This window comes from Daphnia pulicaria, chromosome 4, assembly GCF_021234035.1.
Source record: "Daphnia pulicaria isolate SC F1-1A chromosome 4, SC_F0-13Bv2, whole genome shotgun sequence".
In the NCBI taxonomy this organism is placed as follows: domain Eukaryota; kingdom Metazoa; phylum Arthropoda; class Branchiopoda; order Diplostraca; family Daphniidae; genus Daphnia; species Daphnia pulicaria.
This window is the reverse complement of record NC_060916.1, coordinates 16,319,961-16,345,231: the sequence shown is the minus strand read 5'-3', so window position 1 is coordinate 16,345,231 and position 25,271 is coordinate 16,319,961. Positions and strand designations below refer to the sequence as shown.

General features: G+C 54.3%; 1 non-coding gene across 1 annotated transcript; it reads left to right on the top strand.

Moving 5' to 3' along the window:
• Positions 1-16,925: 16,925 nt before the first annotated feature.
• Positions 16,926-17,078, top strand: LOC124338716. Its single transcript, XR_006917957.1, has one exon. It is a non-coding gene; the product is annotated as a 5.8S ribosomal RNA (ribosomal RNA).
• The last annotated feature ends 8,193 nt before the right edge of the window (positions 17,079-25,271 follow it).

Sequence of the window (25,271 nt, the reverse complement as noted above, 5' to 3'; positions counted from 1 at the left end):
ACCAGAGCACGCCAGTGCACGCCAGAGCACGCCAGTGCACGTCAGTGCACGTCAGTGCCCGCCAGAGCACGCCAGTGCACGCCAGTGCACGCCAGAGCACGCCAGTGCACGCCAGTGCACGCCAGTGCACGCCAGAGCACGCCAGAGCACGCCAGTGCACGCCAGAGCACGTTAATGCACGCCAGAGCAAGCCAGAGCACGCCAGAGCACGCCAAAGCACGCCAGTGCACGCCAGTGCACGCCAGTGCACGCCAGAGCACGCCAATTCACACCAGAGCACGCCAGTGCAGACCAGAGCACGCCAATTCACACCAGAGTACGCCAGTGTACGCCAGAGCACGCCATTGCACGCCAGAGCACGTCAATGCACGCCAGAGCACGCCAGTGCACGCAAGAGCACGCCATTGCACGCCAGACCACGCAAGTGCACGCCAAAGCACGCCAGTGCACGCCAATTCACATCAGAGCACTCCAGAGCACGCCAGTGCACGCCAGAGCACGTCAATGCACGCCAGAGCAATCCAGTGCAAGCCAGAGCACGCCAGTGCACGCCAAAGCACGGTAGAGCACAGCAGAGAACAGCTCAGCACTTGAAGTTGCTATAATATTTTTTTCACTTGTTAAAACCATTTTTTAATTACAGGATGTGTAAATCAATGTCCAATACACCATTTCAAGTCTATTTAATCAATAAATTTATAGAGCAAATCATGAACAAAAAGTTTGAGAAAAACGCACATCACAGCACTTGAATTTTTAAAAATTATTAAAGTTATTTGAGTTCTATTGTCGGGTAGTGGATTTCTATTGTCAAGCACTTGAGTTCTGCATAGCAGAGCACGCCAGAGCACGTCAGAGCACGCCAGAGCAAGCAAGTGCACGCCAGAGCACGCCAGTTCACGCCAGAGCACGCCAGTGCACGCCAGAGCACGTCAATGCACGCCAGAGCACGCCAGTGCACGCCAGAGCACGCCAGTGCACGCCAGAGCACGCCAGTGCACGCCAGAGCACGCCAGTGCACGCCAGAGCACGCCAGTGCACGCCAGAGCACGCCAGTGCACGCCAGAGCACGCCAGTGCACGCCAGAGCACGCCAGTGCACGCCAGTGCACGCCAGAGCGTGGAAATGCACGCCAGATTACGCCAGTGCACGCCAGAGCACGCCAATTCACACCAGAGCACGCCAGTGCACGCCAGTGCACGTCAATGCACGCCAGAGCACGCCAGTGCACGACACAGCTCGCCAGTGAACGCGAGAGCACGCCAATTCACACCAGAGCACAACAGTGCATGCCAGTGCACGCCAGAGCACGCCAGTGCACGTCAATGCACGCCTGAGCAAGCCAGAGCACGCCAGAGCACGCCAGAGCACGCCAGTGCACGCCAGAGAAAGCCAGTGCACGCCAGAGCACGCCAATTCACACCAGTGCACGCCAGTGCACGCCAGAGCACGCCAATTCAAACCAGAGCACGCCAGTGCATTCCAGAGTACGCCAATTCACACTAGAGCACGCCAGTGCACGCCAGAGCACGCCAGTGCACGCCAGAGCACGCCAGTGCACGCCAGAGCACGTCAATGCACGCCAGAGCAAGCCAGTGCACGCCAGAGCACGCCAGTGCACGCCAATTCACACTAGAGCAAGCCAGTGCACGCCAGAGCACGCCAGTGCACGCCACAGCACTTGAATTTTTAAAAATTATTCAAGTTATTTGAGTTCTATTGTCGGGTAGTGGATTTCTATTGTCAAGCACTTGAGATCTGCATAGCAGAGCATGCCAGAGCACGACAGAGCACGCCAGAGCACGCCAGTACACGCCAGAGCACGCCAATTCACACCAGAGCACGCCAGTGCACGCCAGAGCAAGTCAATGCACGCCAGAGCACGCCAGTGCGCGCCAGAGAACACCAATTGACACCAGAGCACGCCAGAGCACGCCAGAGCACGCCAGCGCACGCCAGTGCACGACAGAGCACGACAGAGCACGCCAGAGCACGACAGAGCACGCCAGAGCACGCCAGTGCACGCCAGAGCACGCCAATTCACACCAGATCACGCCAGTGCACGCCAAAGCCCGCCAGTGCACGCAAGAGCACGCCAGAGCACGCTAGTGCACGCCAGAGCACGCCGGTAAACGACAGAGCACGCCAGTGCACGCCAGAGCGCGCCAGCGACGCCAGTGCACGCCAGAGCACGCCAGTGCACGCCAGAGCACGCCAGTGCACGCCAGAGCACGCCAGTGCACGTCAGAGCACGGTAGAGCACATCAGAGAACAGCTCAGTACTTGAAGTTGCTATAATATTTTTTTCACTTGTTAAAACCATTTTTTCATTACAGGATGTGTAAATCAATGTCCAATACACCATTTCAAGTCTATTGAATCAATAAATTTATAGAGCAAATCATGAACAAAAAGTTTTAGAAAAACGCACGCCACAGCACTTGAATTTTTAAAAATTATTCAAGTTATTTGAGTTCTATTGTCGGGTAGTGGATTTCTATTGTCAAGCACTTGAGATCTGCATAGCAGAGCATGCCAGAGCACGACAGAGCACGCCAGAGCACGCCAGTACACGCCAGAGCACGCCAATTCACACCAGAGCACGCCAGTGCACGCCAGAGCAAGTCAATGCACGCCAGAGCACGCCAGTGCACGCCAGAGAACACCAATTGACACCAGAGCACGCCAGAGCACGCCAGAGCACGCCAGCGCACGCCAGTGCACGACAGAGCACGACAGAGCACGCCAGAGCAGGACAGAGCACGCCAGAGCACGCCAGTGCACGCCAGAGCACGCCAATTCACACCAGATCACGCCAGTGCACGCCAAAGCACGCCAGTGCACGCAAGAGCACGCCAGAGCACGCTAGTGCACGCCAGAGCACGCCGGTAAACGACAGAGCACGCCAGTGCACGCCAGAGCGCGCCAGCGACGCCAGTGCACGCCAGAGCACGCCAGTGCACGCCAGAGCACGCCAGTGCACGCCAGAGCACGCCAGGGCACGCCAGAGCACGCCAGAGCACGCCAATTCACACCAGAGCACGCCAGTGCAGGCCAGAGCACGCCAATTCACACCAGAGTACGCCAGTGTACGCCAGAGCACGCCAATTCACACCAGAGTACGCCAGTGCACGCCAGAGCACGCCAGTGCACGACACAGCTCGCCAGTGAACGCGAGAGCACGCAAATTCACACCAGAGCACAACAGTGCATGCCAGTGCACGCCAGAGCACGCCAGTGCACGTCAATGCACGCCTGAGCAAGCCAGAGCACGCCAGAGCACGCCAGAGCACGCCAGTGCACGCCAGAGAAAGCCAGTGCACGCCATAGCACGCCAATTCACACCAGTGCACGCCAGTGCACGCCAGAGCACGCCAATTCAAACCAGAGCACGCCAGTGCATTCCAGAGTACGCCAATTCACACTAGAGCACGCCAGTGCACGCCACAGCACGCCAGTGCACGCCACAGCACGCCTGAGCAAGCCAGAGCACGCCAGTGCACGCCAGAGCACGCCAGTGCACGCCAGAGCACGCCAGTGCACGCCAGAGCACGCCAGTGCACGCCAGAGCACGTCAATGCACGCCAGAGCAAGCCAGTGCACGCCAGAGAACGCCAGTGCACGCCAATTCACACTAGAGCACGCCAGTGCATCCCAGAGCATGCCAGAGCACGTCAATGCACGCCAGAGCAAGCCAGTGCACGCCAGAGCACGCCAGTGCACGCCACAGCACTTGAATTTTTAAAAATTATTCAAGTTATTTGAGTTCTATTGTCGGGTAGTGGATTTCTATTGTCAAGCACTTGAGATCTGCATAGCAGAGCATGCCAGAGCACGACAGAGCACGCCAGAGCACGCCAGAGCACGCCAGAGCACGCCAGTGCACGCCAGTTCACGACAGAGCACGACAGAGCACGCCAGAGCACGACAGAGCACGCCAGAGCACGCCAGTGCACGCCAGAGCACGCCAATTCACACCAGATCACGCCAGTGCACGCCAAAGCACGCCAGTGCACGCAAGAGCACGCCAGAGCACGCTAGTGCACGCCAGAGCACGCTAGTGCACCCCAGAGCACGCCGGTAAACGACAGAGCACGCCACTGCACGCCAGAGCACGCCAGTACACGCCAGAGCGCGCCAGCGACGCCAGTGCACGCCAGAGCACGTCAATGCACGACAGAGCACGCCAGTGCACGCCAGAGAACGTTAATGCACGCCAGAGCACGCCAGTGTACGCCAGAGCACGGCAGTGCACGCCAGAGCACGCCAGTGCACGGCAGTGCACGCTAGAGCACTTCAATGCACGCCAGAGCACGCCAGTGCACGCCAGAGCACGCCAGTGCACGCCAGAGCACGCCAGTGCACGCCAGAGCACGCCAGTGCACACCAGAGCACGCCAGTGCACGTCAATGCACGCCAGAGCACGCCAGTACACGCCAGAGCACGCAAGTGCACGCCAGAGCACGCCAATTCACACCAGAGCACGCCAGTGCACGCCAGAGCACGTCACTGCACACCAGAGCACGCCAGTGCACGCCAAAGCACGCCAGTGCACGCCAGAGCACGGCAGTACACGCCAGAGCACGCCAGTGCACGTCAGAGCACGCCAGTGCCCGCTAGAGCACGCCAGTGCACGCCAGAGCAATTCAATGCACGTCAGAGCACGCCAATTCACACCAGAGCATGCCAGTGCACGCCAGAGCATGCCAATTCACACTAGAGCACGCCAGTGCACACCAGAGCACGCCAGTGCACGCAAGAGCACGTCAATGCACGCCAGAGCACGCCATTGCACGCCAGACCACGCAAGTGCACGCCAAAGCACGCCAGTGCACGCCAGAGCACGCCAGAGCACGCCAGTGCACGCCAGAGCACATCAATGCACGCCAGAGCAAGCCAGAGCACGCCAGAGCACGCCAGAGCACGCCAGTGCACGCCAGAGCAAGGTAGAGCACAGCAGAGAACAGCTCAGCACTTTAAGTTGCTATAATTATTTTTTTCACTTTTAAAACCATTGTTTAATTACAGGATGTGTAAATCAATGTCCAGTACACCATTTCAAGGCTATTGAATCAATAAATTTATAGAGCAAATCATGAACAAAAAGTTTGAGAAAAACGCACATCACAGCACTTGAATTTTAAAAATTATTAAAGTTATTTAAGTTCTATTGTCGGGTAGTGGATTTCTATTGTCAAGCACTTGAGTTCTGCATAGCAGAGCACGCCAGTGCACGCAAGAGCACGTAAATGCACACCAGAGCACGGCAGTGCACGCCAGAGCACGCAAGTGAACCACAGAGCACGCCAGTGCACGCCAGTGCACGCCAATTCACACCAGAGCACGCCAATGCACGCCAGAGCACGCCACTGCATGCCAGTGCACGCCAGAGCACGTCAATGCACGCCAGAGCACACCAGAGCACGCCAGTGCACGCCAGAGCACACCAGAGCACGCCAGTGCACGCCAGAGCACGTCAATGCACGCCAGAGCACACCAGAGCACGCCAATTCACACCAGAGCACGCCAGTGAAACGCCAGAGCACGCCAATGCACGCCAAAAGCAAGCCAGTGCACGCCAAAGCACGCCAGTGCACGCCAGTGCACGCCAGAGCACGCCAATTCACACCAGAGCACGCCAATTCACACCAGAGCACGCCAGTGCACGCAAGAGCACGCCAATTCACACCAGAGCACGCCAATTCACACCAGAGCACACCAGTGCACGCCAGAGCACGCCAATTCACACCAGATCACTCAAGTGCACGCCAAAGCACGCAAGTGCACGCCAGAGCACGCCAGAGCACGCCAGTGCAGGCCAGAGCACGCCAGTGCACGCCAGAGCAATTTTATGCACGCCAGAGCACGTCAATTCACACCAGATCACGCCAGTGCACGCCAGAGCACGCCACTGCACGCCAGTACACGCCAGAGCATGTCAATGACACGCCAGAGCAAGCCAGAGCACGCCAGAGCACGCCAGAGCACGCCATTGCTTGCCAGAGCATGGTAGAACACATTACAGAACAGCTCAGCACTTGAAGTTGCTATAATATTTTTTTCATGTTTTAAAACCACTTTTTAATTACAGGATGTGTAAATCAATGTCCAGTACACCATTTTTAGTCTATTGAATCAATACATTTATAGAGCAAATCATGAACAAAAAGTTTGAGAAAATCGCACATCACAGCACTTGAATTTTTAAAAATTATTCAAGTTATTTGAGTTCTCTTGTCGGGTAGTAGATTTCTATTGTCAAGCACTTGAGTTCTGCATAGCAGAGCACGTCAATGCACGCCAGAGCACGTCAATGCACGCCAGTGCACGCTAGAGCACGTTAGTGCACGCCATTGCACGCCAATTCACACCAGAGCACGCCAATTCACGCCAGAGCACGCCAGAGCACGCCAGTGCACGCCAGAGCACGCCAATGCACGCCAGAGCACGCCAGTGCACGCCAGAGCACGCCAGTGCACGCCAGAGCACGCCAGTGCACGCCAGAGCACGCCAGTGCACGCCAGAGCACGCCAGTGCACGCCAGAGCACGCCAGTGTACGCCAGAGCACGCCAATTCACACCAGAGCACGCAAGTGCACGCCAGAGCACGCCAGTGCACGCAAGAGCACGTCAATGCACGCCAGAGCACGCCAGTGCACGCCAGAGCACGCCAGTGCACGCCAGAGCACGCCAGTGCACAACAGAGCACGCAAGTGCACGACAAAGCATGCCAGTGCACGCCAGTGCTCGCCAATTCACACCAGAGCACGCCAGAGCACGCCAGTGCACGCCAGAGCACGTCAATGCACGCCAGAGCAAGCCAGAGCACGCCAGAGCACGCCAGAGCACGCCAGTGCACGCCAGAGCACGGTAGAGCACAGCAGAGAACAGCTTAGCACTTGAAGTTGCTATAATATTTTTTTCACTTCTTAAAACCATTTTTTAATTACAGGATGTGTAAATCAATGTCCAATACACCATTTCAAGTCTATTTAATCAATAAATTTATAAAGCAAATCATAAACAAAAAGTTTGAGAAAAAACGAACATCACAGCACTTGAATTTTTAAAAATTATTCAAGTTATTTGAGTTCTATTGTCGGGTAGTGGATTTCTATGGTCAAGCACTTGAGTTCTGCATAGCAGAGCACGCCAGTGCACGCAAGAGCACGTCAATGGACGCCAGAGCACGCCAGTTCACGCCAGAGCACGCAAGTGCACGCCAAAGCACGCCAGTGCACGCCAGAGCACGCCAGAGCACGCCAGTGCCCGCCAGAGCACGCCAGTGCCCGCCAGAGCACGCCAGTGCCCGCCAGAGCACGCCAGTGCCCGCCAGAGCACGCCAGTGCACGCCAGAGCAATTCAATGCACGCCAGAGCACGCCAATTCACACCAGAGCACGCCAGTGCACGCCAGAGCACGCCAGTGCACGCAAGAGCACGTCAATGCACCCAAGAGCACGCCAGTGCACGCCAGTGCACGCCAGAGCACGCAAGTGCAGGCCAAAGCACGCCAGTGCGCGCCAATTCACACCAAAGCACGCCAGTGCACGCCAATTCACAACAGAGCACGCCAGTGCACGCCAGAGCACGCCAGTGCACGCAAGAGCACGTCAATGCACGCCAGAGCACGCCAGTGCACGCCAATTCACACCAGAGCACGCCAATTCACACCAGAGCACGCCAGTGCACGCAAGAGCACGTCAATGCACGCAAGAGCACGCCAGTGCACGCCAATTCACACCAGAGCACGCCAGTGCACGCCAGAGCACGCCAATTTACACCAGAGCCAGCCGGTGCACGCCAGAGCACGCCAGTGCACACCAGAGCACGCCAATTCACACCAGAGCACGCCAGTGCACGCAAGAGCACGTCAATGCACGCCAGAGCACGCCAGTGCACGCCAATTCACACCAGAGCACGCCAGTGCACGCCAGAGCACGCCAATTTACACCAGAGCCAGCCGGTGCACGCCAGAGCACGCCAGTGCACGCCAGAGCACGCCAGTGCACGCCAGAGCACGCCAGTGCACGCCAGAGCACGCCATTGCACGCTCGTGCACGCCAGAGCACGCCAATTCACACCAGAGCACGCCAGTGCACGCTAGAGCACGCCAATTCACACCAGAGCACGCCAGTGCACGCCAGAGCAATTCAATGCACGCCAGAGCACGCCAATACACACCAGAGCACGCCAGTGCACGCCAGAGCACGCCATATCACCACCAGAGCACGCCAGTGCACGCCAGAGCACGCCAGTGCACGCCAGAGCACACCAGAGCACGCCAGTGCACGCCAGAGCACGTCAATGCACGCCAAAGCAAGCCAGAGCACGCCAGAGAACGCCAGAGCACGCCAGTGCATGCCAGAGCACGCCAATTCACACCAGAGCACGCCAGTGCAGGCCACAGCATGCCAGTGCACGCCAGATCAATTCAATGCACGCCAGAGCACGCCAATACACACCAGAGCACGCCAGTGCACGCCAGAGCACGCCATATCACCACCAGAGCACGCCAGTGCACGCCAGAGCACGCCAGTGCACGCCAGAGCACGCCAGAGCACGCCAGTGCACGCCAGAGCACGTCAATGCATGCCAAAGCAAGCCAGAGCACGCCAGAGAACGCCAGAGCACGCCAGTGCATGCCAGAGCACGCCAATTCACACCAGAGCACGCCAGTGCAGGCCAGAGCACGCCAATTCACACCAGAGCAAGCCAGTGGACGCCAGAGCACGCCAGTGCACGCCAGAGCACGTCAATGCACGCCAGAGCACGCCAGTGTACGCCAGAGCACGCAAGTGCACGCCAGAGCACGCAAGTGCACGCAAGTGCACGACAAAGCATGCAAGTGCACGCCAGTGCACGCCAATTCACACCAGAGCACGCCAGTGCACGCCAGTGCACGCCAGAGCACGTCAATGCACGCCAGAGCAAGCCAGAGCACGCCAGAGCACGCATGTGCACGCCAGAGCATGCATGTGCACGCCAGAGCACGCCAGTGCACGCCAGAGCACGTCAATGCACGCCAGAGCACGCCAATGCACGCCAGAGTACGCCAATTCACACCAGAGCACGCCAGTGCACGCCAGTGCACGCCAGAGCACGTCAATGCACGCCAGAGCAAGCCAGTGCACGCCAGAGCATGCCAGTGCACGACAATTCACACTAGAGCACGCCAGTGCACGCCAGAGCACGCCAGTGCAAGCCAGAGAACACCAGTGCAATCCAGAGCACGCCAGAGCACGCCAGAGCACGTAAATGCACGCCAGAGCAAGCCAGAGCACGTCAATGCACGCCAAGGAACGCCAGTGCACGCCAGAGCACGCCAATTCACACCAGAGCACGCAAGTGCACGCCAGAGCACGTCAATGCACGCCAGAGCACGCCAGTACACGACAGAGCTCGCCAGTTCATGCCAGAGCACTCCAGTGCACGCCAGAGCACGCAAGTGCACGCCAAAGCACGCAAGTGCACGCCAAAGCACGCCAGTGCACGCCAGAGCACGCCAGTGCACGCCAATTAACACCAGAGCACGCCAGTGCACGCCAGAGCACGCTAGAACACGCCAGTGCACGCCAGAGCACGCTAGAGCACGCCAGTGCACGTCAGAGCACGCCAGTGCCCGCCAGAGCACGCCAGTGAACGCCAGAGCACGGTAGAGCACAGCAGAGAACAGCTCAGCACTTGAAGTTGCTATAATATTTTTTTCACTTGTTAAAATCATTTTTTAATTACAAGATGTGTAAATCAATGTCCAATACACCATTTCAAGTCTATTTAATCAATAAATTTATAGAGCAAATCATGAACAAAAAGTTAGAGAAAAACGCACATCACAGCGGTTGAATTTTTAAAAATTATTCAAGTTATTTGAGTTCTATTGTCGGGTAGTGGATTTCTATTGTCAAGTACTTGAGTTCTGCATAGCAGAGCACGCCAGAGCACGACAGAGCACGCCAGTGCACGAAAGAGCACATCAATGCACGCCAGAGCACGCCAGTGCACGCAAGAGCACGCAAGTGCACGCCAGAGCATGCAAGTGCACTCCAAAGCACGCCAGTGCACGCCAGAGCACGCCAGTGCACGCCAGAGCACGCCAGTGCACGCCAGAGAACGCCAGTGCACGTCAGAGCACGCCAGTGTCCGCCAGAGCACGCCAATTCACACCAGAGCACGCCAGTGCACGCCAGAGCACGCCAATTCATACCAGAGCACGCTAGTGCACGCAAGAGTACGTCAATGCACGCCAGAGCAAGCCAGTGTACGCCAGAGCACGCCAGAACACGCCAGTGCACGCCAGAGCACGGTAGAGCACAGCAGAGAACAGCTCAGCACTTGAAGTTGCTATAATATTTTTTTCATTTGTTAAAACCATTTTTTAATTACAGGATGTGTAAATCAATGTCCAATACACCATTTCAAGTCTATTTAATCAATAAATTTATAGAGCAAATCATGAACAAAAAGTTTGAGAAAAACGCACTTCACAGCACTTGAATTTTTAAAAATTATTCAAGTTATTTGAGTTCTATTGTCGGGTAGTGGATTTCTATTGTCAAGCAATTGAGTTCTGCATAGCAGAGCACGCATGAGCACGACAGAGCACGCCAGAGCACGCCAGAGCACGCCAGTGCACGCGAAAGCACGCCAGTGCACGCCAGTGCACGCCAGAGCACGCCAGTGCACGCCAGAGCACGCCAGTGCACGCCAGAGCACGCCAGTGCACGCCAGAGCACGCCAGTGCACGCCAGAGCACGCCAGTGCACGCCAGAGCATGCCAGTTGACGCCAGTGCACGCACGAGCACGTCAATGCACGCAAGAGCACGCCAATTCACACCAGAGCACGCCAGTGCACGCCAGCGCACGCCAGTGCACGCCAGCGCACGCCAGTGCACGCCAGAGCACGCCAGAGCACGCCAGTGCACGCACGAGCACGTCAATGCACGCCAGAGCAAACCAGTGCACGCCAGAGCACGCCAGTGCACGCCAGAGCACGCCAATTCACACCAGAGCAAACCAGAGCACGCCAGTGCACGCCTGAGCACGGCAATGTACGCCAGAGCACGCAAGTGCACGCCAGAGCACGCAAGTGCACGCCAGAGCACGCAAGTGCACGCCAGAGCACGTCAGTGCACGCCAGTGCACGCCAGAGCACGCCAGTTCACGCAAGAGCACGTCAATGCACGCCAGAGCACGCCAGTGCACGCAAGAGCACGTCAATGCACGCCAGAGCACGCCAGTGCACTTCAGAGCACGCCAGTGCACGCCAGTGCACGCCAGAGCACGCCAGAGCACGCCAATTCACACCAGAGCACGCCAGAGCACGCCAGTGCACGCCAGAGCACGTCAATACACGCCAGAGCAAGCCAGAGCACGCCAGAGCACGCCAGAGCACGCCAGTGCACGCCAGAGCACGGTAGAGCACGCCAGTGAACGCCAGAGCACGCCAGAGCACGCCAGTGCATGCCAGAGCACGCCAATTCACACCAGAGCACGCCAGAGCACGCCAGTGCATGCCAGAGCACGCCAATTCACACCAGAGCACGCCAGAGCACGCCAGTGCACGCCAGAGCACGTCAATACACGCCAGAGCAAGCCAGAGCACGCCAGAGCACCTCAGAGCACTCCAGTGCACGCCAGAGCACGGTAGAGCACAGCACAGAACAGGTCAGCACTTGAAGTTGCTATAATAATTTTTTTAACTTGTTAAAACCATTTTTTAATTACAGGATGTGTAAATCAATGTCCAATACACCATTTCAAGTCTATTTAATCAATAAATTTATAGAGCAAATTATGAACAAAAAGTTTGAGAAAAACGCACATCACAGCACTTGAATTTTTAAAAATTATTCAAGTTATTTGAGTTCTATTGTCGGGTAGTTGATTTCTATTGTCAAGCACTTGAGTTCTGCATAGCAGAGTCACGCCAGAGCACGACAGAGCACGCCAGTGCACGCAAGAGCACGTCAATGCACGCCAGAGCACGCCAGTGCACGCAAGAGCACGTCAATGCACGCCAGAGCACGCCAGTGCACGCCAGAGCACGCCAGAGCACGCCAGTGCACGCCAGAGCACGCTAGTGCACGCCAGTGCACGCCAGAGCACGGTAGAGCACAGCAGAGCACAACAGTGCACGCCAGAGCACGCCAGTGCACGCCAGAGCACGACAGAGCACGCCAGAGCACGCCAGTTGACGCCAGTGCACGCACGAGCACGTCAATGCACGCCAGAGCACGCCAATCCACACCAGAGCACGCCAGTGCACGCCAGCGCACGCCAGTGCACGCCAGTGCACGCCAGAGCACGACAGAGCACGCCAGAGCACGCCAGTTGACGCCAGTGCACGCACGAGCACGTCAATGCACGCCAGAGCACGCCAATCCACACCAGAGCACGCCAGTGCACGCCAGCGCACGCCAGTGCACGTCAATGCACGCCAGAGCAAGCCAGTGCACGCCAGAGCACGCCAGTGCACGCCAGTGCACGCCAGAGCACGCCAATTCACACCAGAGCAAACCAGAGCACGCCAGTGCACGCCTCAGCAAGGCAATGTACGCCAGAGCACGCCAGCGCACGCCAGAGCAAGCCAGAGCACGCCAGTGCACGCCAGAGCACGACAGAGCACGCCAGAGCAAGCCATAGCACGCCAGAGCCCGCCAGAGCACGCCAGTGCACGCCAGAGCACGGTAGAGCACAGCAGAGAACAGCTCAGCACTTGAAGTTGCTATAATAATTTTTTTAACTTGTTAAAACCATTTTTTAATTACAGGATGTGTAAATCAATGTCCAATACACCATTTCAAGTCTATTTATTCAATAAATTTATAGAGCAAATCATGAACAAAAAGTTTGAGAAAAACGCACATCACAGCACTTGAATTTTTAAAAATTATTCAAGTTATTTGAGTTCTATTGTCGGGTAGTGGATTTCTATTGTCAAGCACTTGAGTTCTGCATAGCAGAGCACGCCAGAGAACGACAGAGCACGCCAGAGCACGCCAGTGCACGCCAGAGCACGCCAGTGCACGCCAGTGCACGCCAGAGCACGCCAGTGCACGCAAGAGCTCGCCAGTTCACGCCAGAGCACACCAATTCACACCAGAGCACGTCAATGCACGCCAGAGCACGCCAGTGCACGCAAGAGCACGCCAGAGCACGCCAATTCACACTAGAGCACGTACATGCACGCCAGAGCACGCCAGTGCACGCCAGAGCACGCCAGTGCACGCCACAAAAATTCAATGCACGCCAGAGCACGCAAGTGCACGCCAGAGCACGCAAGTGCACGCCAGAGCACGCCAGTGCACGCCAAAGCACGCCAGTGCACGCCAGAGCACGCCAGTGCACGCCAATTAACACCAGAGCACGCCAATTAACACCAGAGCACGCCAGTGCACGCCAATTAACACCAGAGCACGCCAGTGCACGCCAGAGCACGCCAGAGCACGCCAGTGCACGCCAGTGCACGCCAGAGCACCTCAATGCACGCCAGAACAAGCCATAGCACGCCATAGCACGCCAGAGCACGGTAGAGCACAGCAGAGAACAGCTCAGCACTTGAAGTTGCTATAATAATTTTTTTAACTTGTTAAAACCATTTTTTAATTACAGGATGTGTAAATCAATGTCCAATACACCATTTCAAGTCTATTTAATCAATAAATTTATAGAGCAAATCATGAACAAAAAGTTTTAGAAAAACGCACATCACAGCACTTGAATTTTTAAAAATTATTCAAGTTATTTGAGTTCTATTGTCGGGTAGTGGATTTCTATGGTCAAGCACTTGAGTTCTGCATAGCAGAGCACGACAGAGCACGACAGAGCACGCCAGTGCACGCAAGAGCACGTCAATGCACGCCAGAGCACGCCAGTGCACGCAAGAGCACGTCAATGCACGCCAGAGCACGCCAGTGCACGCCAGAGCACGCCAGTGCACGCCAGTGCACGCCAGAGCACGGTAGAGCACAGCAGAGAACAGCTCAGCACTTGAAGTTGCTATAATAATTTTTTTAACTTGTTAAAACCATTTTTTAATTACAGGATGTGTAAATCAATGTCCAATACACCATTTCAAGTCTATTTATTCAATAAATTTATAGAGCAAATCATGAACAAAAAGTTTGAGAAAAACGCACATCACAGCACTTGAATTTTTAAAAATTATTCAAGTTATTTGAGTTCTATTGTCGGGTAGTGGATTTCTATTGTCAAGCACTTGAGTTCTGCATAGCAGAGCACGCCAGAGAACGACAGAGCACGCCAGAGCACGCCAGTGCACGCCAGAGCACGCCAGTGCACGCCAGTGCATGCCAGAGCACGCCAGTGCACGCAAGAGCTCGCCAGTTCACGCCAGAGCACACCAATTCACACCAGAGCACGTCAATGCACGCCAGAGCACGCCAGTGCACGCAAGAGCACGCCAGAGCACGCCAATTCACACTAGAGCACGTACATGCACGCCAGAGCACGCCAGTGCACGCCAGAGCACGCCAGTGCACGCCACAAAAATTCAATGCACGCCAGAGCACGCAAGTGCACGCCAGAGCACGCAAGTGCACGCCAGAGCACGCAAGTGCACGCCAGAGCACGCAAGTGCACGCCAGAGCACGCAAGTGCACGCCAGAGCACGCAAGTGCACGCCAAAGCACGCCAGTGCACGCCAGAGCACGCCAGTGCACGCCAATTAACACCAGAGCACGCCAATTAACACCAGAGCACGCCAGTGCACGCCAATTAACACCAGAGCACGCCAGTGCACGCCAGAGCACGCCAGAGCACGCCAGTGCACGCCAGTGCACGCCAGAGCACCTCAATGCACGCCAGAACAAGCCATAGCACGCCATAGCACGCCAGAGCACGGTAGAGCACAGCAGAGAACAGCTCAGCACTTGAAGTTGCTATAATAATTTTTTTAACTTGTTAAAACCATTTTTTAATTACAGGATGTGTAAATCAATGTCCAATACACCATTTCAAGTCTATTTAATCAATAAATTTATAGAGCAAATCATGAACAAAAAGTTTTAGAAAAACGCACATCACAGCACTTGAATTTTTAAAAATTATTCAAGTTATTTGAGTTCTATTGTCGGGTAGTGGATTTCTATGGTCAAGCACTTGAGTTCTGCATAGCAGAGCACGACAGAGCACGACAGAGCACGCCAGTGCACGCAAGAGCACGTCAATACACGCCAGAGCACGCCAGTGCACGCAAGAGCACGTCAATGCACGCCAGAGCACGCCAGTGCACGCCAGAGCACGCCAGTGCACGCCAGAGCACGCCAGAGCACGCCAGTGCACGCAAGAGCACGTCAATGCACGCCAGAGCACGCCAGTGCACGCCAGAGCACGCCAGTGCACGCCAGAGCACGTCAATGCACGCCAGAGCAAGCCAGAGCACGCCAGAGCACGCCAGAGCACGCCAGAGCACGCCAGTGCACGCCAGAGCACGCCAGTGCACGCCAGAGCACGCCAGTGCACGCCAGAGCACGCCAGTGCACGCCAGAGCACGCCAGTGCACGCCAGAGCACGGTAGAGCACAGCAGAGAACAGCTCAGCACTTGAAGTTGCTACAATAATTTTTTTAACTTGTTAAAACCATTTTTTAATTACAAGATGTGTAAATCAATGTCCAATACACCATTTCAAGTCTATTTAATCAATAAATTTATAGAGCAAATCATGAACAAAAAGTTTGAGAAAAACGCACATCACAGCACTTGAATTTTTAAAAATTATTCAAATTATTTGAGTTCTATTGTCGGGTAGTGGATTTCTATTGTCAAGCACTTGAGTTCTGCATAGCAGAGCACGCCAGAGAACGACAGAGCACGCCAGAGCACGCCAGTGCACGCCAGAGCACGCCAGTGCACGCCAGAGCACGCCAGTGCACGCCAGAGCACGCCAGTGCACGCAAGAGCTCGCCAGTTCACGCCAGAGCACACCAATTCACACCAGAGCACGTCAATGCACGCCAGACCACGCCAAATCACACCAGAGCACGCCAGTGCACGCCAGAGCACGCCAGTGCACGCCAGAGCACGCCAGAGCACGCCAGTGCACGCACGAGCACGTCAATGCACGCAAGAGCAAGCCAGTGCACGCCAGAGCACGCTAATTCACACCAGAGCACGTCAATGCACGCCAGAGCACGCCAGTGCACGCCAGAGCACGCCAATTCAAACCAGAGCACGCCAGGGCACGCCAGTGAACGCCAGAGCACGTCAATGCACGCCAGAGCACGCCAGTGCACGCCAGAGCACGCCAGTGCACGCCAGAGCACGCCAGTGCACGCACGAGCACGTCAATGCACGCCAGAGCACGCAGCACACAGCACGAGTGCACGAGTGCACGAGAACGCAGCACGCAGCACGCAGTGCACGTCAGTGAACGCCAATTCACACCAGAGCAAGTCAATGCACGCCAGAGCACGCCAACTCACACCAGAGCACGCCAGAGCACGCCAGTGCACGCCTGAGCACGGCAATGCACGCCAGAGCACGCAAGTGCACGCCAGAGCACGCAAGTGCACGCCAGAGCACGCAAGTGCACGTAAAAAGACGCCAGTGCACGCCAGAGCACGCCAGTGCACGCCAGAGCACGCCAGTGCACGCCAGTGCACGCCAGAGCACGCCAGTGCACGCCAATTCACACCAGAGCACGCCAGTGCACGCCAGAGAACGCCAGTGCACGCCAGAGCACGCCAGTGCACGCCAGAGCACGCAAGTGCACGCCAAAGCACGCCAGTGCACGCCAGAGCACGCCAGTGCACGCCAGTGCACGCCAATTCACACCAGTTCAGATAAACGAGTGTTTATCGGAACATTTCCTTTCTGGCTTTCTTTCTCCGCCCTCGCATTCATTTGCTTGGGCGGGTTGGAGAAAAAGAGAGAAGAAAACGAATATGTCGTTTTATATACGACCCTGAACGGTGGATCACTAGGCTCGTGGATCGATGAAGAGCGCAGCAAAGTGCGCTAATCCATGCGAACTGCAGAACACATGGAGCATCGAAATCTTGAACGTAAATGGCGGCCCAGCTTCTCGCTCGGGCCACATCTGACTGAGGGTCGGTCGAATGATGAACGAACAGAGATTTTTTCAGTCTTGGTTTTGCATGTTGGGTCGCGGCGAGATTTATTTTTCACCCGGCCTGACCGCATAAAAGCTCCCGAATCTCTAACGTCTGGGTGCCGCGCGACTTAAGTGTCCGCGATGCCTCAAATACAAAAAAGGGGGAAAAATAAAAGAAGGTTCGCCCTGTTTTGTTTTTTTCCTCTCTATTCAAAAGAAACCTTTTTCGATGGCAAAACAGATGGGAAATTTTTGAGCCAACTCAAAAAAAAAGAAATAAACACATCTTCTCGAACAAGGTGTCGGCTGCGTGTGCGCGATATACCGCTTCAACGCGAGTTTAGTTGTGTGTGTGCGCCGGGCGTGTCGAAGTGTCGACCACCGCGAATTATCACTCACTCTAACCGATCGTTATGCAAAGCATGGCTCGCGCACACCGCGTTGTTTCAATACAAAAAGCCGCAGGACGCCCTGTCACTTTTCGTAAATTAATTTTTGCGAATAACGAGAGACTCGCTTTATTTCGAAAAAAAATTTGAACCGGCAATTATTCCATCTTTCCCGGCTTTAAAACGCCAAAGTCTGTCGAGCTAGATAAAGTGTTGTCTCCTTTTGAAAACAAACAATTCATTCTGACCTCAGTTTAGATGAGACTACCCGCTGAACTTAAGCATATCAGTAAGCGGAGGAAAAGAAACTAACAAGGATTCCCTTAGTAGCGGCGAGCGAACAGGGATGAGCCCAGCACCGAACCTCGCGCCCGGTTGAGCGGGTGCCGAGGAATGTGGTGTTCGGGAGGATCGTGCGCGTCTGTCCGGTATCTATCGTCCAAGTCTCCATGAACGGGGCGAGCAACCCACAGAGGGTGTCAGGCCCGTAGATAAGACGAGCCGAGACCGTGCATCGGATCCCTTCCCAAGAGTCGGGTTGCTTGAGCGTGCAGCCCTAAGCGGGAGGTAAACTCCTTCTAAGGCTAAATATCGCCACGAGACCGATAGCGAACAAGTACCGCGAGGGAAAGTTGAAAAGAACTTTGAAGAGAGAGTTCAAGAGTGCGTGAAACCGTTCAGGGGGTTAAACGGGTGGGCCCTCGAAGGTCGAACAAGTCCCCGCTCCCGGCACTTGGTTGTATGCCCTTAACGCTGCGTGGAGACTGCCTGAATTGGCGGCTCTCTTGCATAAGTCGTTCTGCGATCGCAATAGCCACGCCAAGGTCCGCAAGTGGGGGGCCTAGTAGGACTCCGCGACCGACTGGGTGTCTGTTACACGGGGCGTCCGTTAGCGAGTTTCGTGGTTACCTTTGCGGGTGCCGTGATGACGAGCGCGGCGTTTCCCAACAGTACTGCCCGGTCGTGACCTGTCTCCTCCCGGGAGGTGTCGTAGCTTTTTTTTGTAAAAGAGAAAAAGTTGCGGTGCTCAACCTGTGGAGGCCCAGAGCGGAGAGTAGAAGTCGGGTCCCACCCGACCCGTCTTGAAACACGGACCAAGGAGTCTAACATGTGCGCAAGTCGTCGAGAAATTATCAAACTAAACTCGCGAGGCGCAATGAAAGTGAAGCGGCCCCGATGAGGGTGCATCCGCGAGGGGTGATCCCGTCTCGAACAGAGCGGGCGCAACCCCAGGGCGTCCGAATGCTCGCGAGATCTTTCCCCCTTAAAAGGGTTTGGTCGAGTCGGCCGGACGAACCCAGAGCGCACACGTTGGGACCCGAAAGATGGTGACCTATGCCTGGCCAGGACAAAGCCAGGGGAAACCCTGGTGGAGGTCCGCAGCGATTCTGACGTGCAAATCGATCGTCGGAGTTGGGTATAGGGGCGAAAGACTAATCGAACCATCTAGTAGCTGGTTCCCCCCGAAGTTTCCCTCAGGATAGCTGGTGCTCGCAAAGAGAACAAACGGAGTTTCATCCGGTAAAGCGAATGATTAGAGGCCTTGGGGTCGAAACGACCTCAACCTATTCTCAAACTTTCAATGGGTGAGAAGCCCGGCCTTTTTCCTTGATTGAGGCCGCGGCAATTGATTTGAATCTGAGCGCCCAGTGGGCCATTTTTGGTAAGCAGAACTGGCGCTGTGGGATGAACCAAACGCCCGGTTAAGGCGCCTAAACGACGCACATTTCTGATCCCACGAAAAGGAGTTGGTTGCTAAAGACAGCAGGACGGTGGCCATGGAGGTCGGAATCCGCTCAGGAGTGTGTAACAACTCACCTGCCGAAGCAACTAGCCCTTAAAATGGGAGGCGCTATAGCGTCGTGCCTATACCGGGCCGTTGGTCGGCAGAGCGAATAACGTCCGTGTCAGCTCGAAGAGAGCGACGGCGCTGAGGCCCCGACGAGTAGGGGGGTCGCGACGGTGAGCGTAGAAGGGTTGTGGGCGTGAGCCTGCCCGGAGCCGCCGTCGGTGCAGATCTTGGTGGTAGTAGCAAATACTCCAGAGGGATCCTGGAGGACTGACGCGGAGAAGGGTTTCATGTGAACAGTGGTTGGACATGAGTCAGTCGATCCTAAGCCGCAGGCGAAAGCCGACCTAGTGACGGGCGTGATGTGTTGCATCTATTGTATGAGTAGCGGGCGTGGTTGTGGTTGAGTCGTGTGTCGGTGATTCTTCTGTGGTGTGCGCGAAGAGAAAAAATGTAAAGTTGCGGGGTCAAAGAAAACACATGAATAAGAAAGCTTGTGAGAATGATAGAAGGTTAAAGAAGTGTCTTTTTCCTTTTTTTGATTTCTCTTAGCCGGTATTTGATTGTTTTTTCTCCCGTCTCTTTTATTTTCCTAGTACCGTTCATCGCGTTATGGCATCGCATGCTTCTTTCGCAGCGCCTTCGAAAATATGAAACCATGTATCGTATAACGTGAGACGCCACCCAGGTTAAGGCGAAAGGGAATCCGGTCCTGATTCCGGAACCAGGCTGCGGCTACGTCCGCGATAAAACGACTTTAACCCTCGTAATGTCACGGTCGCGGTAACGCGACACAAACCGGAGAAGCTGCCGAGAACCCCGGGAAGAGTTTTCTTTTCTGCTTGAGGGACCGAGACCCTGGAATCCCGTCGCGGGGCGAGAGGGTTATGGATTTAGCTGTCAAAGGCTATCCCGAAGAGCGTCGCGTTTCTGCGACGTCCGTGGTCGTTCTCGGCTGGCCCTTGAAAATCCGGTGGGAGGGTTACGTTGTTGGACGTTCGCGCCTGCTCGTACCGATACCCGCATCAGGTCTCCAAGGTGAACAGCCTCTAGTCGATGGATGAATGTGGGTAAGGGAAATCGGCAAATTGGATCCGTAACTTCGGGATAAGGATTGGCTCTGAGGGTCGAGGCGGTCGGGCTGAGTTTATCAAGCGAAGCCGTCGGCGGACGTGTCAGGCCTGGGTCGAAGTGCGTTGGTTGTTTCGAGCGTTGGTTTTTCTTTCGGGGAAAGCTCTCGTTTCGGGACTCTTTCGCGCTGAGGCTCGGTCCTCGGCCAGATCGCTGCCGGTGGAGCGGCTCGGCATCGTCTCCCGAGTGTTTGGCCCTCAAAAGTCGGGCGCTCGTGGTAGATCTCGGCCGCCATCGAACGACCAACTCAGAACTGGCACGATCCAGGGGAATCCGACTGTCTAATTAAAACAAAGCATTGCGATGGCCGCAAGTCGGTGCTGACGCAATGTGATTTCTGCCCAGTGCTCTGAATGTCAAAGTGAAGAAATTCAACGAAGCGCGGGTAAACGGCGGGAGTAACTATGACTCTCTTAACCCTTTTTCGACTGACGGGACTTTTTTTTTCGACGGCTTTCAGTAGGATCTGGCGGGACCTCACCCACAGACACGAGAGATTTCAAATCGCCTAAATTCATTCCTATCAAAGCTGATATCTCGAAATGCATCCTACAGAATTGAATTGCCTTACAACGAAAAATTAATTGACCCACTGTCTTTCGATGATAAAAAGGAAGAGATATTAAAACGAGTATTTCTCGTATTTTACCGAATTTTCGGTGACGGGACATTTCTGGCCCGTCAGGCGGCTCTGAACGAAGTCTACACGAGAACCTTCGATCCGGACCGTCGGGACGTATAAGTCTCCGCCAGATATGTCCCTCCAGGCGGCTGCAATTTATCAAAATCCCAGCCTGGTTAGAGATGTCAGAAATCGCGAGGTTTTATTTGTGTTCCTCAAAAAAAAACAAAGATCAGAGATGTCAGAAATATATTGGGCCACACGGATGAAAGAAAATCGAAGGCGTAATTGTAATGAATTCCCCAGGGAATTAGGGATCTGGGTGCCGCGCGACTTAAGTGTCCGCGATGCCTCAAATACAAATAAAAAAAAAAGGTTCAAGTGAATTTGAAGCTGGTGGTTGGATAGATATCGAAGGGAAGGTGAAAGAGGCGAAGAGAAGGCGCAAAACTTCTTTAGTAGCTTCGACGCAAAAACTTTGGTATCGACGGGGAGCTTTGGGAAATGGAACGAAGACGCAGAATGGGAAGTTGTCCGGTTCGGCGTTAGTTGTAGTTTCATTTCCAACGTAGCTGAGCTCCTTTCCGCCCGACGCTCCTTATTTATTTTATTCCTATCTGGGTGCCGCGCGACTTAAGTGTCCGCGATGCCTCAAATACAAATTAAAAAAAGGGTTCAAGTGAATTTGAAGCCGGTGGTTGGATAGATATCGAAGGGAAGGCGAAAGAGGCGAAAAGGAAAGCGCAAAATTTCTTTAGTAGCTTCGACGCAAAAACTTTGGTATCGACGGGGAGCTTTGGGAAATGGAACGAAGACGCAGAATGGGAAGTTGTCCGGTTCGGCGTTAGTTGTAGTTTCATTTCCATCGTAGCTGAGCTCCTTTCCGCCCGATGCTCCTTATTTATTTTTATTCCTATCTGGGTGCCGCGCGACTTAAGTGTCCGCGATTCCTCAAATACAAATAAAAAAAGGGTTCAAGTGAATTTGAAGCCGGTGGATGGATAGATATCGAAGGGAAGGCGAAAGAGGCGAAAAGGAAAGCGCGAAATTTCTTTAGTAGCTTCGACGCAAAAACTTTGGTATCGACGGGGAGCTTTGGGGAATGGAACGAAGACGCAGAATGGGAAGTTGTCCGGTTCGGCGTTAGTTGTAGTTTCTTTTCCATCGTAGCTGAGCTCCTTTCCGTCCAACGGTTCTTTTGAATTGATTTTGAAGTCTTCGAGGCGATATTAGTGCCCGTGTAATTAAATTTTACACAAAGCCTCTTGTAATTTCTTATCCGTGCGTTGATTACTGCTGTCTCGTGAGGAAACTCTGAAAGGCGGTGAAAGGCGCTGGATAAGAATCAGCCCCGGTAACTCCTGCATGTGCATGCTTTTCCCCTGCATGATAAAATAAGACCGTCATATAAGGCTTAGGACGTAAGGCAATTCGTTATCCTTTTGCCGAATTCACAAAGACTAATCGGGCCTTTTTTTTCGATTCTGTATTTTCAGATTGATTAAAAATGGCGAAAACTAAAAAGAGAGACCCAAGATATACTAAGTCGAGAGCCGTGAAAAATTCTGCCAAGAAAGCCGCCGCCGCAGCTGTATTAAAAAGGCAGCAATTAAAAGAGGCAATGGAACGAGAAGCTGGGAATAAAGAGCCGTCCATCGATACTGATACCGGACATGAGGCTCAAGATCAGGAGGAGGAGGCGGTTGCCGTCGAGGAGCCGGTCGAGGAGCCGGTCGAGAATCCGGTTCAGGAGCCGGATGAGGAGCCTGGTCAGGAGTTGGTTGCTTCGCAGCGGCCGGAGCTTGATCAGGATCCGGAAATAGAGGACGAACTATCTGCCTCAGAGGAGGAAGAACAAAAAGCTGGGACAGAAGAAGAGGAGCCGGTGGAAAGACCAATCATAAAGAAAGACCTTAAAGTTCGACTGGAAAGATTGGTTCTATCACCGGCGACGCTTCAAAGACTTACGGGGAAAAGAAAGAATCGTGAAGACAGTTCAGAGAGTGGTTCCTCCCCACCTAAACGAACCAGAAGTAAGACCCGAAGACCAACTAAAGCAGGGTCTTCTTCTGAAACGGCCGATCCCGATGGTGAAGTGACACGGTACTACACAGGGAAAAAGGTCGGTCTCACGAACGCGACTTTGAGGTGTCGTGGGCCTCGCGTGCTTACAGCGCATCCGTTCCGGCTGGCCAAAAAAACGAACTCAGATTCGGCCAAGCTGAACATGCAAAAGAAGGCCGATGCCAAAAAAGTCGCCCAACATAAAGCCGTCAACCGGAATTGGAAAGAATGCAAAGTCTGGGGCGACGTTGGGAGACAATCACGGGCTGATGATGATTCACCGAGGCCTCAGTTCCAGGAAAGGGCAATTCAGTTTGCACCCCTAGAAGAACCAGGCCCCGTGTTGAGTCAATTCAATCGTTTTTCGAATCCCCTCGGAGTTTTCAAGTCGATGCTTGGTGGTGAGGACACTTTGTACCTTCTTCGGGAGGCAAAAAATGACTACATCGCTGAATTCTGGAGTTCCAGGAAGACGCCACCGTCTCGAAAAGTGGGTGGCAAGCCTGAAGGCAGGTTAATCGGCCCGCGGTTGCCTGCTGGAGGTTTTGTCACAGACCACGAACTTGTAGCCTTCTTTGGCATACAGTTCTTGATCGGATATCACCGTCTGCCCGAGCTGTCGATGTTCTGGGAGCAGCAACCAGACGCTGGTCTCGGGCTCGGAATAATTCAACAGGCCATGACTCGCGAGCGATTCAAATTCATATCCAAACACATAGCTTGCGCAAGCCCATGGGATGATGTTGACCCTAATTCTGACGACCCGGATCAGGAGCCAGAGCGACCGGATCCTATCCGTAAGATCCGTCCTCTGGTCAAAAGACTCAATGAACGCTATCATGCGTGTAGAAAGCCTCCTAGGGGTCAGAGCATCGACGAGTCTATGGTCAAATTCAAAGGCCGCTCAGTGCTGAGGCAGACGATGAAGAACAAACCGATCAAGTCTGGTTTCAAAATCTGGAGCCGCTGTTGCCATCGTGGGTATACCTATAAGTTTGAGATCTATCAAGGAGCTCGCTTTGGGGAAAAGCAAGGAAGATCTCGTAATAACGAGGCGGTGGAGAGAGTTGTCGTTGATCTTTGTCAACCCCTGACAGATCAAGGTTTCGTAGTGGCCTTTGACCGGTTCTTTACGAGCATTGCCCTCCTGGACAAGCTCCGCGAGAACGGTGTCAACGCCGTTGGAACGATTCTTCCAAGTCGGGTCAACCAACCCATCATGACGAAGAATGAGTCGAACCTGCGGCCGGACGAATTTGCAGCCAAGTTCGGTGGTGAGCCCGGAACATGCCGAAAGGGAATCTTCGTATGGAGAGACACTAAGGCGTTTCGGGTCGCTTCCAACTATCACGGCTCAAATCTTGTCAAGGTCAGGAGAAAGCAGCGTGATGGTTCGTTCAAAACAAAGTCTTGTCCAAAAGCTATTGACGATTATGTCAATAACATGGGCGGTGTAGACACGGCGAACCAGCTGCGTTCTTACTACGAGAGAGACCGTAAAGCCAAAAAATGGTGGCACCGTCTCTTATACTCTCTCTTGGAGACATGTCTGGTCAACAGCTGGATATGCTTCAATGATATGGTGAGATCGCAGATGGCGGAAATTAAAACTTCAAACACACAATAATTTCCGCTTTTTTCTTGACTTAGGTCGAGGAGAATTATCTGGAGAATTTCGAAGTTCCGATGACGTTTCTCGAATTCAAACGGAACGTCACGATGGGTCTTTTGTCACACGCCCTGAATGAAAATAAAAACCAAGCTGGTCGAGCCGGGCGAATGATGCCAACCATTCACCCTTCCGCTGAACCAGGAGCGAAGCGACGTAAAAGTCGACTGAGTGTAAGGGACGACATTCGGTTCACTGGTGTGGGTCTCCATCTACCCATCTTCGGGGAGGCGAGAGGCAGGTGCGAGTGGTGCCAGGCAACGACAAAAACAAAATTGGAATCAAGACCATTCTCAAAGTGCAAGCAATGTAATGTGTTTTTGTGTCTCGGGAAGAAGAGAAATTGCTTCGTCGAGTATCATGATGAGAATTACTTATTTGAGGAGGAGGCTCCGCTGGCCGAGGTGGAAGCTGTCTATTCCGCTTCGGAGGAATCAGACGGCCAAGCTTCTGACCATGAGCCAACCAACAAGGAGTGTTCTTCTTCATCCGCTGATTCCGACGAGCTAGAAGATACTAACCGACGTG